We start from the raw sequence: 13,872 nt of genomic DNA, 5'->3' as shown, positions 1-13,872 counted from the left end.
CCTGTCTAGTCTCCTAGCTGACGGCATCAAGTGATTTACAAGGATGTCCCCGGCAATCGTCTGTCAGGTTAATTCGGGAAGGACAGATAATCTGTAATTCTCATTTACGAGAAGGTTCTTCTAATTCTATGTTCTATTCATAGTTGTTTCTGTAAGAAAGTGCATACGATGCGGGTTTGCCGTTTAACGCCAGGATCCTAGGACAAGTATTACAGTAAACTACGGTTATAACGAACACGCTTATAACGAACCGACGGATATAACGAACTTGCTTTTTTGGTCCCAACTATTTGCTGTAGTAATGCTGTATATATGCTTATAACGAACTACAGTTATGACGAACTAAAATTAGTAGTCCCTTTGAGTTCGTTATTACCGTACTTTACTGTAGATCGTCTTTGACGTCAAGAATAATCGGTGTAAAAAATTTCAACTACAAAAGACAATGCACTGATATGACGTCATAGTGCTAATGGAACACCATCAGGCTGTGAATTGGGAAACTCTGATTGTTCGTTTGTAGTTGTTTAACGCCGTACTCAGCAATATTCCAGCAATACGACGGCGGTCTGTAAATAACCGGGTCTGGACCAGACAATCCAGTGATTGATGAGCATCGATACACGCAATTGGGATACGATGACATGCATCAACCAGATCAGCGAGCCTGACCCCCGATCCCGTTAGATCACCTCTTACGACAAGCATAGTTGCCTTTTAAGGCAAGCAGGGGTTGCTGAAAACCTATTCTAACCCGTATCTTCACCGGTCTCTAGGAGTTAGTTGCATATACCTCATATGATGTAGTTGGTCGAATAAGATGTTTGATGTGAGATATTCAAAGTTGCCAACAATTTAATCAAACCAACTACAACCTGAAAACACAACTATCACGATCAGTCTTGAGGACCTCCGTCCTGGTAATTGGACCAGATGCTCGGTTATTTGCTTGTCATATTATCCTGAAGAGGTTGGGCGTTGTTCATGATATCAACCACTGGTTTGTCTAGTTCAGACTCGATTATTTACAGACACATATAGCTGGATTATTGTTGAGTGTTATACAAATTCAGCAATATTCCAGCTATATGGCGCCGATATGTAAACAATCTTGGTATTGACAACATGAGCACCGGTCAATGATATTGATTACGATGACTGGCATCAACAAAGTCAGCGAACTGGACCACCAAAACCCGTTAGTCATCTCTTTTGATGAGCACGGGTTGCTGAAGACCAATTCCAACCAGATCGTCGCGGGGATACTGGTTAATGGAACATACTACCTGTAAGTAAAGCTGTTCAGCGTCTGTTTGTTTGTTTGTTTGTTTGTTGTTTAACGCCACACTCAACAATGTGCCAGCAATACGTCGGTCTGTAAATAATCGAGTCTGGACCAAATATACAGTGATTGACATCATGAGCATCAATGCACGCATGGGATACGATGACATGCAATACGGCGGTCTGTAAATAATCGAGTCTGGACCAAATATACAGTGATTGACATCATGGGCATCAATGCACGCATGGGATACGATGACATGCATCAACCAAGTCACCGAGTGTGACCACCAATCCATTTAATCGCCTCGAGAAGCATAGGATGCTGGTGACCTATAATCTTACCCGGAATCTTCACAGATCCCGTCTATATATAACCAGCACTTTAATCAACGTTGGGGGCGCTGCGCCGACCTTTGACCGTGTTACCTGGAGAGAAGAACGTTGACTCTGTAATTGAATTGACAACCCATGTCGAACTTGATGGGAACAGAAGCTCTGAGTGACCGCCTTTTTCAGACACCGCCTCCTCCCGCGATCCTCTGTGTGTCACGACCATACTGGTAATTCCATCGGACCTAATCCATGGACGTTGCTTCCGTTGGTGTTTATTATAAGAAGTATGGTCACATTTAGCCACATGTCCTTCCGTCCGTCATCAAGCTGAGGTGAACTACCGAGCACAAGAAAGTATGCCTGTTTGATGGCGGCTAATATGAAACAGAAAAAAGTTTTTAAATTTTGATGTTTTGTTTGGGTATCATAGGCGATATTACATGAATCATATCCAATGAGTTTCTCACAACGGGCGGCTGTTTTCAGCCTAGTAATGTTTGCGTCAAATCCAATGTTCAAGTTGGTACCTGGGGCTCCAATTTCATGGACGGGGCATGTGGGTTTAAGTACATGTAACTATAAATATATAAAATAGTAAATAATTAGAAATACCTGTCCCAAAAAGATGGGAAGGGATTTTATTTTCCAGGTTCTAGTATCTGCTCAAATGCGGTTTTATTTGTTCCCCGACCCAGGTGTTATTATGAACGCTCCAATGTTTTAGAGAGAAATTATTAAGGAAACATTCACTACTGTTGTGACCCGTGAAGATCCGGGGTAGAATAGGTCTTCACCAACCATACTTGTCGTAAAGGGCGACTATGCTTGTCGTAAGAGGCGACTAACGGGATCGGATGGTCAGGCTCGCTGACTTGGTTGATGCATGTCATCGTATTCCAATTGTGTGGATCGATGCTCATGATGTCAATCACTGGATTGTCTGGTCCAGACATTATTTACAGACCGCCGTCATATAGCTGGAATATTGCTGAGTGCGGCGTAAAACAAGAAACAAACAAACAAACACTGATGTTGGAGTATGAAGTGACCATAGGGTATCTTAGTTGGTTGATTATCAATTGAAAAGATAAGATTGTGGCTATCAGTTCACTTTAATAATGTTTTGCAAAATTTGTCTGTGTATATTTGTGTGCGTCCCTATGTAGGCGATGAACATTTGGCTCTCCTAGAAAGAGGATTTCTGGAGTTGAATACTTGGAGAGTATCTCAAAGCCAGTCACTGTAAATGGTTTAGTTTTAGTGTGATATATATTTATTATTGTTAGTTTTGTTTTGTTGATTGTAGTAGTTATAGCCATGATTTGTTGATTTGGAGTGGGTATAGTTTTTGACAAATAGACCCATCCAGCCATTTAGGGTGCCCAGGGGTGTTTGGAGGGCGGGGTCTACCTGCCGAATGAAGACGAAGCCTGGTATTTTGAAGGCACTTTGGGGGGATATTCTTGTTCTTGAACGACAATGAAGAGTCGTTGGATTTAGGACAATGCGTGCCCATACCCATGTGTGAGGAGACCATTGCAGTTCCACTTTAAAATAGCCATGATGAGGGGTAGTATGACGCGGATAGAAGTGAAAGTCATGGTAAAGGGGCCGAAATTTGGTTTTGGGGGCTGAAAAAGTGTTGTTTTTTTATAAATTTAGTGTATACTACCTTTTTACCGGACGTCTATTTGATGACGCCTGTTGTGGTATAACGGCAATATTGGTAAGAACCAATTGCACCAAGAATATGTCCTCGGGTAAAAAACCAGTTTACATTAGGCTTCAGGTATTTTGATGTGAGCGACGTTGATCTAGTTAACACCAGTTTTAATATGTTGTCTGTAATATCACTGTCAGCTAAAATGACCAAGACCAAGTTGCATGCCAAAGACGTGTAACTGTTTTATACAGAAATGTTAATTTTGATTATATCGCCTAATTAACACCTGGTATACCAGTGTCGACATTTTAATCACCGCTTATGTCTATACTGTGGGTGAGTGAGTGACATGTATTTAACGTGATTTTGAAAAGTATTCCAGTTATATCAAGGAGAGAGAGAGAGAGAGAGCGTAAGAGAGAGAGACAGAGAGAGAGAGAGAGAGAGAGAGAGAGAGAGAGAGAGAGAGAGAGAGAGAGAGAGCATATTCTTTTGCCTTGACCTTGTGTACATTTCAGGCAATAAAATGGCTTAATGGCTTCACGTTTGATCGAAGTATCGATCGCCGCAACTGTTCCTGGCTTCTTGTCAATCGATTGATTTATTAGAATTTCATTTTCGGCCACTACTTCCTGCTGATGTTTCATTAGCCGTAATGGGAAGCTTTTTTGTTAAATTTGTAAAACCTGATTATTTTCCCAGTGTATTATGGAACAATTCAATCACACACTGAACAACTTGTGATTGATCCTTACATGAAATACATGTGATTGATCCTTAATGTGTCCAATCGCCTTGACACGCATCGCCTCCCTACGTCGCCATGTCGGTCAAGGCAAAGACGTTATGCCTATCTTTCACTATGGTGTATGAAAACAAAGTCTGGGCGGCTTTCTCTGACGATGACTTACTTCACCGTTTAGTTTGACAGCATGTAAGTATATGGCTTCTGGTCTAAACAAGGGATGGAATTGCTGTGAGCGCACGGTGCCAATACTTGAACTGGCGAATAGCGATGAATCTCATTTGTGTCACTATACTTGCATTCCGAGATTCATCGTCATTATCATCCGTGACAGCACGACAGCCGTGCTGAGTTGCGTCCCATGGGCACGCCAGAAACCTATGACTCACTCACTCACTCTGATACAGTCTACATCTTTTTAAGTGAGTCCTCTACTATATGAATCACGATGCAGTGCCATGATACCATCTGTACCATGATAGTGTCCTGAAAGATGTACACGATACAGTGTCCTGATAGGATTTGTACTACGATACGTGTCCTAATGCGATCTGTACCACGATACAGTGTACTGAAACGATATGTACCACGACACAGTGTCATGATACGACCTGTACCGCGATACAGTGACCTGATACGACCTGTACCACGATACAGTGTCCTGATACGATCTTCACCACGATACATTGTCCTCGTACGATCTGTACCACGATACAATGTCCTGATACGAACTTTACCACGATAAAGTGTCCTGATACACGTACCTCAAAACAGTGTCCTGAAACGATATGTACCACGACTCTGTATAATGATACAATAAATATCATGATACTACGATACAGTGACCTGATACGACCTGTACCACGATACATTGTCCCGATGCGATCTTTACCACGATACAGTATTCTGATACGACCTGTACCACGATACAGTATTCTGATACGACCTGTACTACGATACAGTGTCCTGAAACGACATGTACCACGATACTGTATCCTGATGCAATAAATATCATGAAACACGTGTTTTGATCAAATATGTATCACGATACATGTGTCATATATATACACGACATATATCATGGTACATGTGACATGTTGAAACCCGCAATCCACAGTGTCCCGGCGTAGCAGTTTCATGTGTGAGGAAAGCCTGACGCGATCCAAGTTATACTCGCTTATCACTACCTAAATAAATGTACCATACTCGATCAATTTAATTTCACAATTGTGCTTTAGTCTCATTAAGTGTTCCTATAATATCCGCTTTTGACAATACCGGAGTATACAAATATATGTTGCTGGGTTTAACTTCTACAGAATTTTCGGAACACATCTTTGGTTCATTTATTTTGGTAATTTGTTTAATAGCCGCTCGATAGTCCCCGGAAACACGATATTTAGAAACAGCTTTTAACCTATGCTAACGAGCATTATTTGGGCGATGTGTATTATTGTTTTCAGTTATTTTGATTTTAATATTCTGGTGAAGTGTCGCTATAACTAGTTGTAAGTTGAATAGTACATTTATACATAATTAGTTGTGAAGAGGCAATATGGGCAATCCGGAAGTTACCCGATGGGGGCAATTTGCGGAAATGCTGCAGGTCCTTCTGCATACAATAAGCTGAATTGATGTCGGGGATACATCAAGTTCTATGGAATATAAAGCGCAAGAGAATAACCAGTCTCGAGCATCCGCCGAAACAGATTCCATTGAACGTAACAGGCAAAATAGCGGAACTCACGTCTCCTTGGAATATCCTTCATCGTCTTCATCCTGAACGAGCTTTCCGCAAGTCAGCGCGTCCTCACAGAATAACCCACTCACCCTTGTCTCCTTGTTCTTTCACTAAGTAACATTGTGGCAATTAATGTCCTAATATATTTAATCTTTTGAAATTATGTTGTACCATCCATAATATGAATTTGTGGTTTGGAAACAAGTGTTAAATATCAAAATCATGTGTGTATGCAGTCAGTCGAGCTCCGTTATCTCGAATGTACCGATATTTCGAGGCTATTCACCGTCCAACTCACTCTATACATACATATCACTTTTTGAGTGGCGTTTCATTTGCATATACATATTATTTGCCTGTTATCTCGATTTCGAGATAAAATACATAGCGCTGTCTCGAACTTTGGGTTGTATAAGGTGTACATGGGTGTGTCCTGGAAGTTAGCGTCTGGACTAGGGATATGGCACGTTAACAACTCTTCCACCGTATCGCATCCCAGTGTTATAATACTGTTGTAGAACTCAGATTCGAACACTGGCATACAGGCAAATAACATTCCTTCGTCTAGAACATATATGGCTGGTGGAGTGGCCAAGTGGTTAAAGCGTTTGCCAATTACGCCAATTACCTGGGTTCGATTATCAACATGGGTACAATGTGTTAGGTCCATTATTGGTCTCTCCAACCTAGGTACGGCGGGAATATTGCTAAAAGCGGCGTAAAATCATACTCATTCGTCCCCGAAATATTACACCCTCGCATTAGAGAGATTTGCATCCCTGCACTACATAATGAACGATCTTTTTCGTCTCGCCATGGGTCCATTTTCAATGTCTCACATGTAGACCAACGTTAGGCTCTTCTGGGCTGAACCCGCCTTGTCAAAGTGTTGGAAGCGGCGTAAAATCGCACTCATCCAACTACATCAAAATAATTTGTTTGTTGTTGAACGCCGCACATTCCAGCTATATGGCAGCCGTCTGTAAATAATTGAGTCATGAACAGACAAACCAACGGAGTCAGCGAGTCTGACCATCCCTTCCGTTGCCTCTTTCGACAAGCATGGGTTGCTGGAGACCAATTATAACCCGGACTTTCACATTTTCAATATTCCAATGTTGTTTGTAATTATATATACATGTATATACGAGCGTAGTGCTATATCAGACACATTATTACTTCCAAGCCTTCATATTACTTTCAGCTGGTAGAACATTGCGAAATTCAGCTATTTATCTGCCAAGCGTTTGGCGACGTTACTCGATAATCGAGACATTAATTTGCAAACTATTAATCATTATTTTAGGCATATCAGTTGTCATAGCAACATTTACTGAAGACATCCCCTGAAACAAGACGCTGGCAATGTAATATTGCGAGGTAATAGTTTTTATTCTCATTAAATCTCTATGATGATTCTTGCCGCGGTACGGCTAAAACTGCGACAGCTTTCGCAGCATGTCTGCAATGTTGGATTAAGTCGCGACTACACCGTCTGTGGTGACGGGTTGAAAAGAGGCACCAGAGGCGATGCAAATCAAAATGAATAAAGGGATTGATTTATACGTCCATTCGGGCAACAGAAACCGGTAAGTTGGCTTTTCTGGAGGCGTTCCTAGATCCTACAAGAAATTTCAGGATCTGCTCACGTGCGGCTTGACCGAGCAGACGTCAGTTTCTCACGTGAATGTCCCCAGTGGTTGGCGCCGAGCGAGCAGACGTCACCAATACCCGTCATAATGGCCATCATAACATACTTCGTCAATGTTGACAGCTGTCAAGCTTTTCTTTCAGATACTGATACTCAAATCTCGCGAGACTACGTCAGTAGCACCGCCATTGTTGTCCTCAGGTGACACGCTGCTTTCGCGAACAGACTTTGCTACGCTATGGGCTTAATTAAAGTAAGGGCACTTGTGTGATACAGAAACGTACAAACCGGCTAATTTCCTGCTATATTGACCACCCCCTGGCTATAATCCGTTATCTCCTGCCCAGTCAGAGTGTCCAGTGTGTGACCAGTCATCAGGGGCGGGAGGTAGAGAGAGCAGAGAGCGCAAGACTCTCCCACCAATCTTATCCATCGTTCAATAAGGTCAATATTGATGAACCTTGGTATTAATATCAATTAATTCTGAGAGGATCTTAAGATAGTCCGGTATTGACACTAAGTCTCTTAGAGACGTCAAAGTGTTGGAGCGACGTGTGTGGTTCAAGTCCGTTCCGTATATATCTCTCAGAGACGTCAACAAAGTAGCCTATGTAAGTAATACTAGCGTCTCGGCAGAACCTCGCCGTTCCATTGTGTATTTGTACAGGCATTAAGCCATTAACTCAAGTTCAAGATAGCTGATGATATGGTTTTGTAATTGCTGCCTATCTCCAACTGTCGTGTATAGGAATACTCTGTGCGTACTGTAAGTCAATCTATCGCCAAGAACTAAAAGCCAAATCTTTGAAAATACGGTGCTATATTTACAAAAAGGGAAGTAGTTCAATGAAACGCCATGTCACGTATTGTTCATGGCAAATGCGAGAGATTTGTATGTTTGTTTGTTATTTAACGCCGCACTCAGGAATATTCCAGCTATATGACGGCGGTCTGTAAATAATCGAGTCTGGACCAGAAAATCCCGTGATTGACATCATGAGCATCGATCCCCGCAATTGGGATACGATGACATGCATCAACCAAAGTCAGCGAACCTGACCACCCGATCCCGTTAGTCGCCTCTTACGACAAGCATGGGTTGCTGAAGACCTATTCTACCCCGGATCTTCACGGGTCCAAATGAGAGAGAACGCGTGTAGTATCGAAGCGTTCTTTTGACGTCACTTTTGACGTCACTTCCTTGTATCCTGCGTGACATCATCACACTATGATTTAACATATGGAATGTTTAAATGAGGCACATAACCACCCCCTTATTTTCAGTGATCCATTCATATACTTTCACAGCTGTTTTGCCTTTTACGCCCAATGGAATCTGTTTCGTCGGATAATCGAAACTGGTTATTCGTTGACGCTTTATTTATACTCTTAAAAAAAAGAAGGGGATCAAGAAATATAAATGTTACTACCAATGCATTAGTGCACTAAAAAACATCTGCAATGCGCGGGGCGTCTACGGGCAAGTGTCATACTGGGAACTGCCAGAAGTCAGAGTGCAGTGGCCAATACGTCCAATATTTCACAGTCTTTGATTAGCAGACTATGGAACAGGTACCAACAAACCTAAAATTTTGACGACAGACCCTTTTCAACGACGGTCGATTGATCCGAAACCAGGCTCTACGGAATCGACCTCAAACGACCCATTGTCCATCGTATACCAATAAGTAAATCATAATTATATCCATCAACAAAATAACGTGTACATATTTTTGTACGTCAAAAAGCGACACAACGCGCCTTCCCGTCCCCACACACTCACTCATCAGCTTGCTACCCCCTCAAGCCTACCCCTTCCCCCCTCACTCCCATCACTCAGCGAGTCAGACATACTGTCTGGCCACTCTCCTCCTATTCTATTCAATATCATAAACATTTTGCTAAATGCTAAACAAACTGTCACCTGATGAGGGTTCGCGAAAACCTGGACATAATAAGCACTATAAGATAAATTATTTACAGGCTTTTTTAAATGGCAAAGTGGTATTATATCGACGTGAAAGTTAGCCTCATGCGCAGTTTGTTAGCAGACATCAAGGGAAGCTTCGTTTCATCTTTGAAAATGAGATTGTGATTGGTAGTGACCTTTACTTCAATCTAACTTCTTCAGATTATTTTGGTGTTCTTGACGTCGGCTTGGCCTATCGTTGGAGAAATTCCTGATAAATTAGATTGCGTCAATACAGGTGATTACGTTATGGGCAAGATCGAATCCTTTATCGTGAATTTGCCTGTGAATTAGATCTTAACTGAAGCTAGGAGACGGCCCCATGTCGTCAACAGACAAATAAACCTCTTCCCAAATGTTATGAGGACTACAGGAAGAAGGAGGGAGAACGAGGAAGAACATGTCACTACTGTCTTCTTGATTAATAGAACTATAAGCTCGGGCACTTGTGAATAGCGGAAAGAAAATGAGAAAATTGTCTTTTATTGGATCCTGTTAAGACTGTATCTCACGAAAACTGGGCTGTCAACCTGGATGCAATTGGTAATAACGGCCTAGCGCCGTCGTACAGGGCACGCTATAATGTCATAATAACCAATTATACTGTAAGCGCTCATGTCAGTTTTTCTGTCAGCCACTATTTACTTGGAAGTCAGTAATCTCACATAACGTCACGAGTCGCGAATAAATGTCATAATGTCATGTGGCTGACTTCCGGTTTGTGTGATGGCGTCATGAAATGACTTTTGAAAGTGTCTTTCTATTTGGAAATGTTCATTTAGATCACATGTGGTTAGTTTTCTTCAAAGTTGGCACTAAGTAAATTGTATTCTTTCCTTGGATTAAAATTTATTCGAAATGTGAACATGAAGCTGCCATTTGCATCTTGATTTTTGAACTGTAAGAGATGAGGTTTATTCCCTCAAAACTATCAACGGTAGAATAGTAGAGGACATTAAAGGGGTTGCTGGAAAGTTCTGAGCCTAACAAGGAAGGATACTTAACAGTTGTATGTATTGAGTACAACACTTTTCATGCTTACAGGCCCCAGTAAAGCAAATGCGAAGCCAGGCAGCATACTGCTGCAGGCATCAAAGTGATATGGCAGCGTCTGTTGATGAAAATGGACAAAATTGGCTTCCACATTGTCATCAAGTACCTCCAACTCCATCAGCAACCCATGCCGACGTCGTGTCAACTTCAGGTGATGATGCTCGTTCCTTAGCCACTGGGGTGGCAGCGGAGTTTAAGAAGGGAAGAGAAAGCCTCGAAGATGATTCAAGACCAGGAAGACCTTCAACTGCACCCTCTAAGGAAAATTATCATAAATACAGGATATGATTATGGATGATCGATGAACCTCCACGTGTCATATAAGTCAATACAGTAGGTGTCTGTCACGAGGGAGTTGAGAACATTCTGAGGAATGAACTGGGCAGGACAAAGGTTTCAGCACGCTGGTTTCCAAGGCTGGTGACTCCTGATCAAAGGCGATCCATGTTCATCATCTCCTGTGAGAATTTACCTCGTTTTTAGCCAGACCCTGTTGATTTTGTTGATTGTTTTGTAACCATGGATGCGCACTGGGTTCCCCACTAACAGCCAGCGACTAAACAATTAGCATTGGTAACATCAGGCAAAGTCTGTTCCATTAGCTGGCAAGATGATGGCTCCGGTTTTCTGGGCTGTCACCAGGACAAAGCACATATGCACGAATATCTGGTCGCCATGGCTGCAACGCATGGCTGGCTTCAGCCTCGTTGAACATCCACAGTATTCACCAGATTTGGCACCGTTATATTTCCACATCTTCCAAAACTTTTTTTAGAATCAGAATACTTTGTATTGCAACTTAAGGAGTACCTTAACAATTATTGTTTCCAAAACACCTTTCTCTAGGACATTCCATTGAAATGTTTCTGTTTGTATAAAATCTGAGGCCAAATTATTGTTTTTCAGTATTTTCTGGAACAATCCCTTAAATAATATGAGACACCCTGGTCTCGTGGGATATCAAATGGTAGGCCCCTTAGAATTACAGACAGGACGCTTTCTCCTTGTCATACTTATCCCATACACATAAGAAAATAGTCTAACAGCGTTTTGCTTCGAAAAGTTATTTTCAGATTTTCAGAAGGATTGTTATACACTATACATAGTCGATCTTCTTTCTTTATACCCTGAAACGACGACCAATTTCAACTTGTAAATTGTTAATAATGAAACATGCTTTTTGATATACCTTCGCCATATATCTAGTTAATGTATAGGATCGCAAATATGCATTTGTAACAGATTAATTTGCGAGGAAACCACTTGGAAGCTGTCATCGGTGTATCTGAAGAAGAAGGTTTGATTCCCAAACGTGAATCGATATTTGAAGCTCATTCATGGTGAATTACTGTTGTTGTAATTCTATTATTGCACATCATTCATTATGTAGCCCACTCACTACCAGCTCACCTTGCTCAATAGCTCACCTCACTCATCAGCTCGCCTCAATCAACAGCGAACCTCACTCATCAGGCTGCCTCAAACAATAGCTCATCTCACTCATCATCTCGCCTCGATCAACAACTCTCCCCACTCATCACTTCACCTCACACATCAGCTCACCTCACTCATTAGCTCACCTCACTCATTAGCTCACCTCACTCAACCCGTCACCTCACCCATCAGCTCACCTCACCCATCCGCTAATCTCACCCATCAGCTCACCTCACCCATCCGCTAATCTCACCCATCAGCTCACCTCACCCATCCGCTCATCTCACTCATCAGCTCACACCATTTACCAACTCACCTCACTCATCAGCTCACCTCACTCATTACTATTTGATAGTTATTCATAAACACATGTTTATAATAAATCTTAATCGTACATTAGACTTGCGACTAGTTGTAATAAAACCAGGGTATCCCCGACCTGTTGCACTAGTTGTAAGAAAACCAGGTATCCCCGACCTGTTGCACTAGTTGTAATAAAACCAGGGTATCCCTGACCTGTTGCACTAGTTGTAATAAAACCAGGGCGACCTGGAGCAGTTATCTGGACAGGACAATTTAAAATGGTTGCACCCATCCTGGCATAGCAGTCTACTGACATTATCCCAGGTCTAAAGTTAAATTTGTATGTCTGGTCCCTGTAGCCAAATGTCAGCTATAACGAGAACGATGACCTACAAGCAATTCTCATCCCTGTTCAATTCCGATCTTAAATCTCCAGATGTCTGCCAAATTCCAAAATGATGGAAAACCGCTGACGCATATGTCGTTTAGGGGCAATATTTGCTGTCGCTCTGTCACACGTCGTAAAGCAATATCTCAACCCTTGATAAATAGAATAAAGGTTCAGCCAGTCTAATCCAAAGCAATAAAACTGTACTTCCTGACATTTCTGTTAAACGATCTGGTTACAAATATATGTTACTTTTTCAAGCTCAAATTGAAATGTACTAGCTCACATGTTTGCAGCCTCTGATGTGGTATTAATAGACGTGTCCCTGTCATACGTGCTACCTTGGAGAGTCTCGATGTTCTGTATCCCCATCTGTCATTCACTGAAGTCAGACAAATCCACAGCTATCGATCTTTTCTTTAAAAGTCAGAATTATTCCTTCAGTTGACAAGACCGCGCACCGTGTGTCTGTCGGATGACGGTCCACAGTTTGACATGCCTGTGGGGATTATCAGCCATTTTAACTGCACATGTGACCTTGACATTCCACATAAAAATGACGCCCTTTACGCCAGATTAAGGTGGAGTGATTTTCAAAGTATTAATGCTGAAAAACGATGTAAATTGATTTCGATACTAAAATCACTCTGCTTTGAACTGAAAGCGCAATGTAATAAACGAGGGGAGATAAGATTTTAAGACCGTTTGAGCCCGAGTGAAAATCAAGGGATTTCAACTATAGAGGAAGTTGCCGTCACACGAAGGCTGGAATAACACGATCATATTCTGTTATTGGCCGGTGAAGAGAAATATGACTTGCCAAAACGTATGAGAACGGCTGCTGAACATATCACATCCATCCGAATACCTTGTTATTTCTACCAATATACGAAGAGATTATTAGCCGATTTGATTGCTTGTTGCTTGGAATCGTCGCGTTTATTTCCCCAAAATAAATGATTTCGTACTGAAGTTTGGACAGGGTAATTGTTAGCGTCTCTAATTTCCTTCATGTCCACACTAAATCACACAAAACAAAAGACAAAGCTTTACGACACTGTCCATAGATAATCATCAGAGTGGGGTCTTGTGCCGTAAATATCCAATTAAAGGATATTTATCCTATTAAAGGATATTTATCCTATTAAAGGATATTTACGATTCGAAAAATACAAGGTACAGGGGTAATCTCTTTATGGCATGATGTGATTCTAAAAATAATCGTTTATTATTTTCATTTGTTTGTTGTTTTAACGCCGCACACAGCAATATTCCAGCCAAATAACGGCGGTCTGTAAATAATCG

This window comes from Haliotis rufescens, unplaced genomic scaffold (assembly GCF_023055435.1).
Source record: "Haliotis rufescens isolate VD_foot unplaced genomic scaffold, xgHalRufe1.0.p SCAF_12, whole genome shotgun sequence".
NCBI classification, from domain to species: Eukaryota; Metazoa; Mollusca; class Gastropoda; order Lepetellida; family Haliotidae; genus Haliotis; species Haliotis rufescens.
This window is presented reverse-complemented; position numbering follows the sequence as displayed.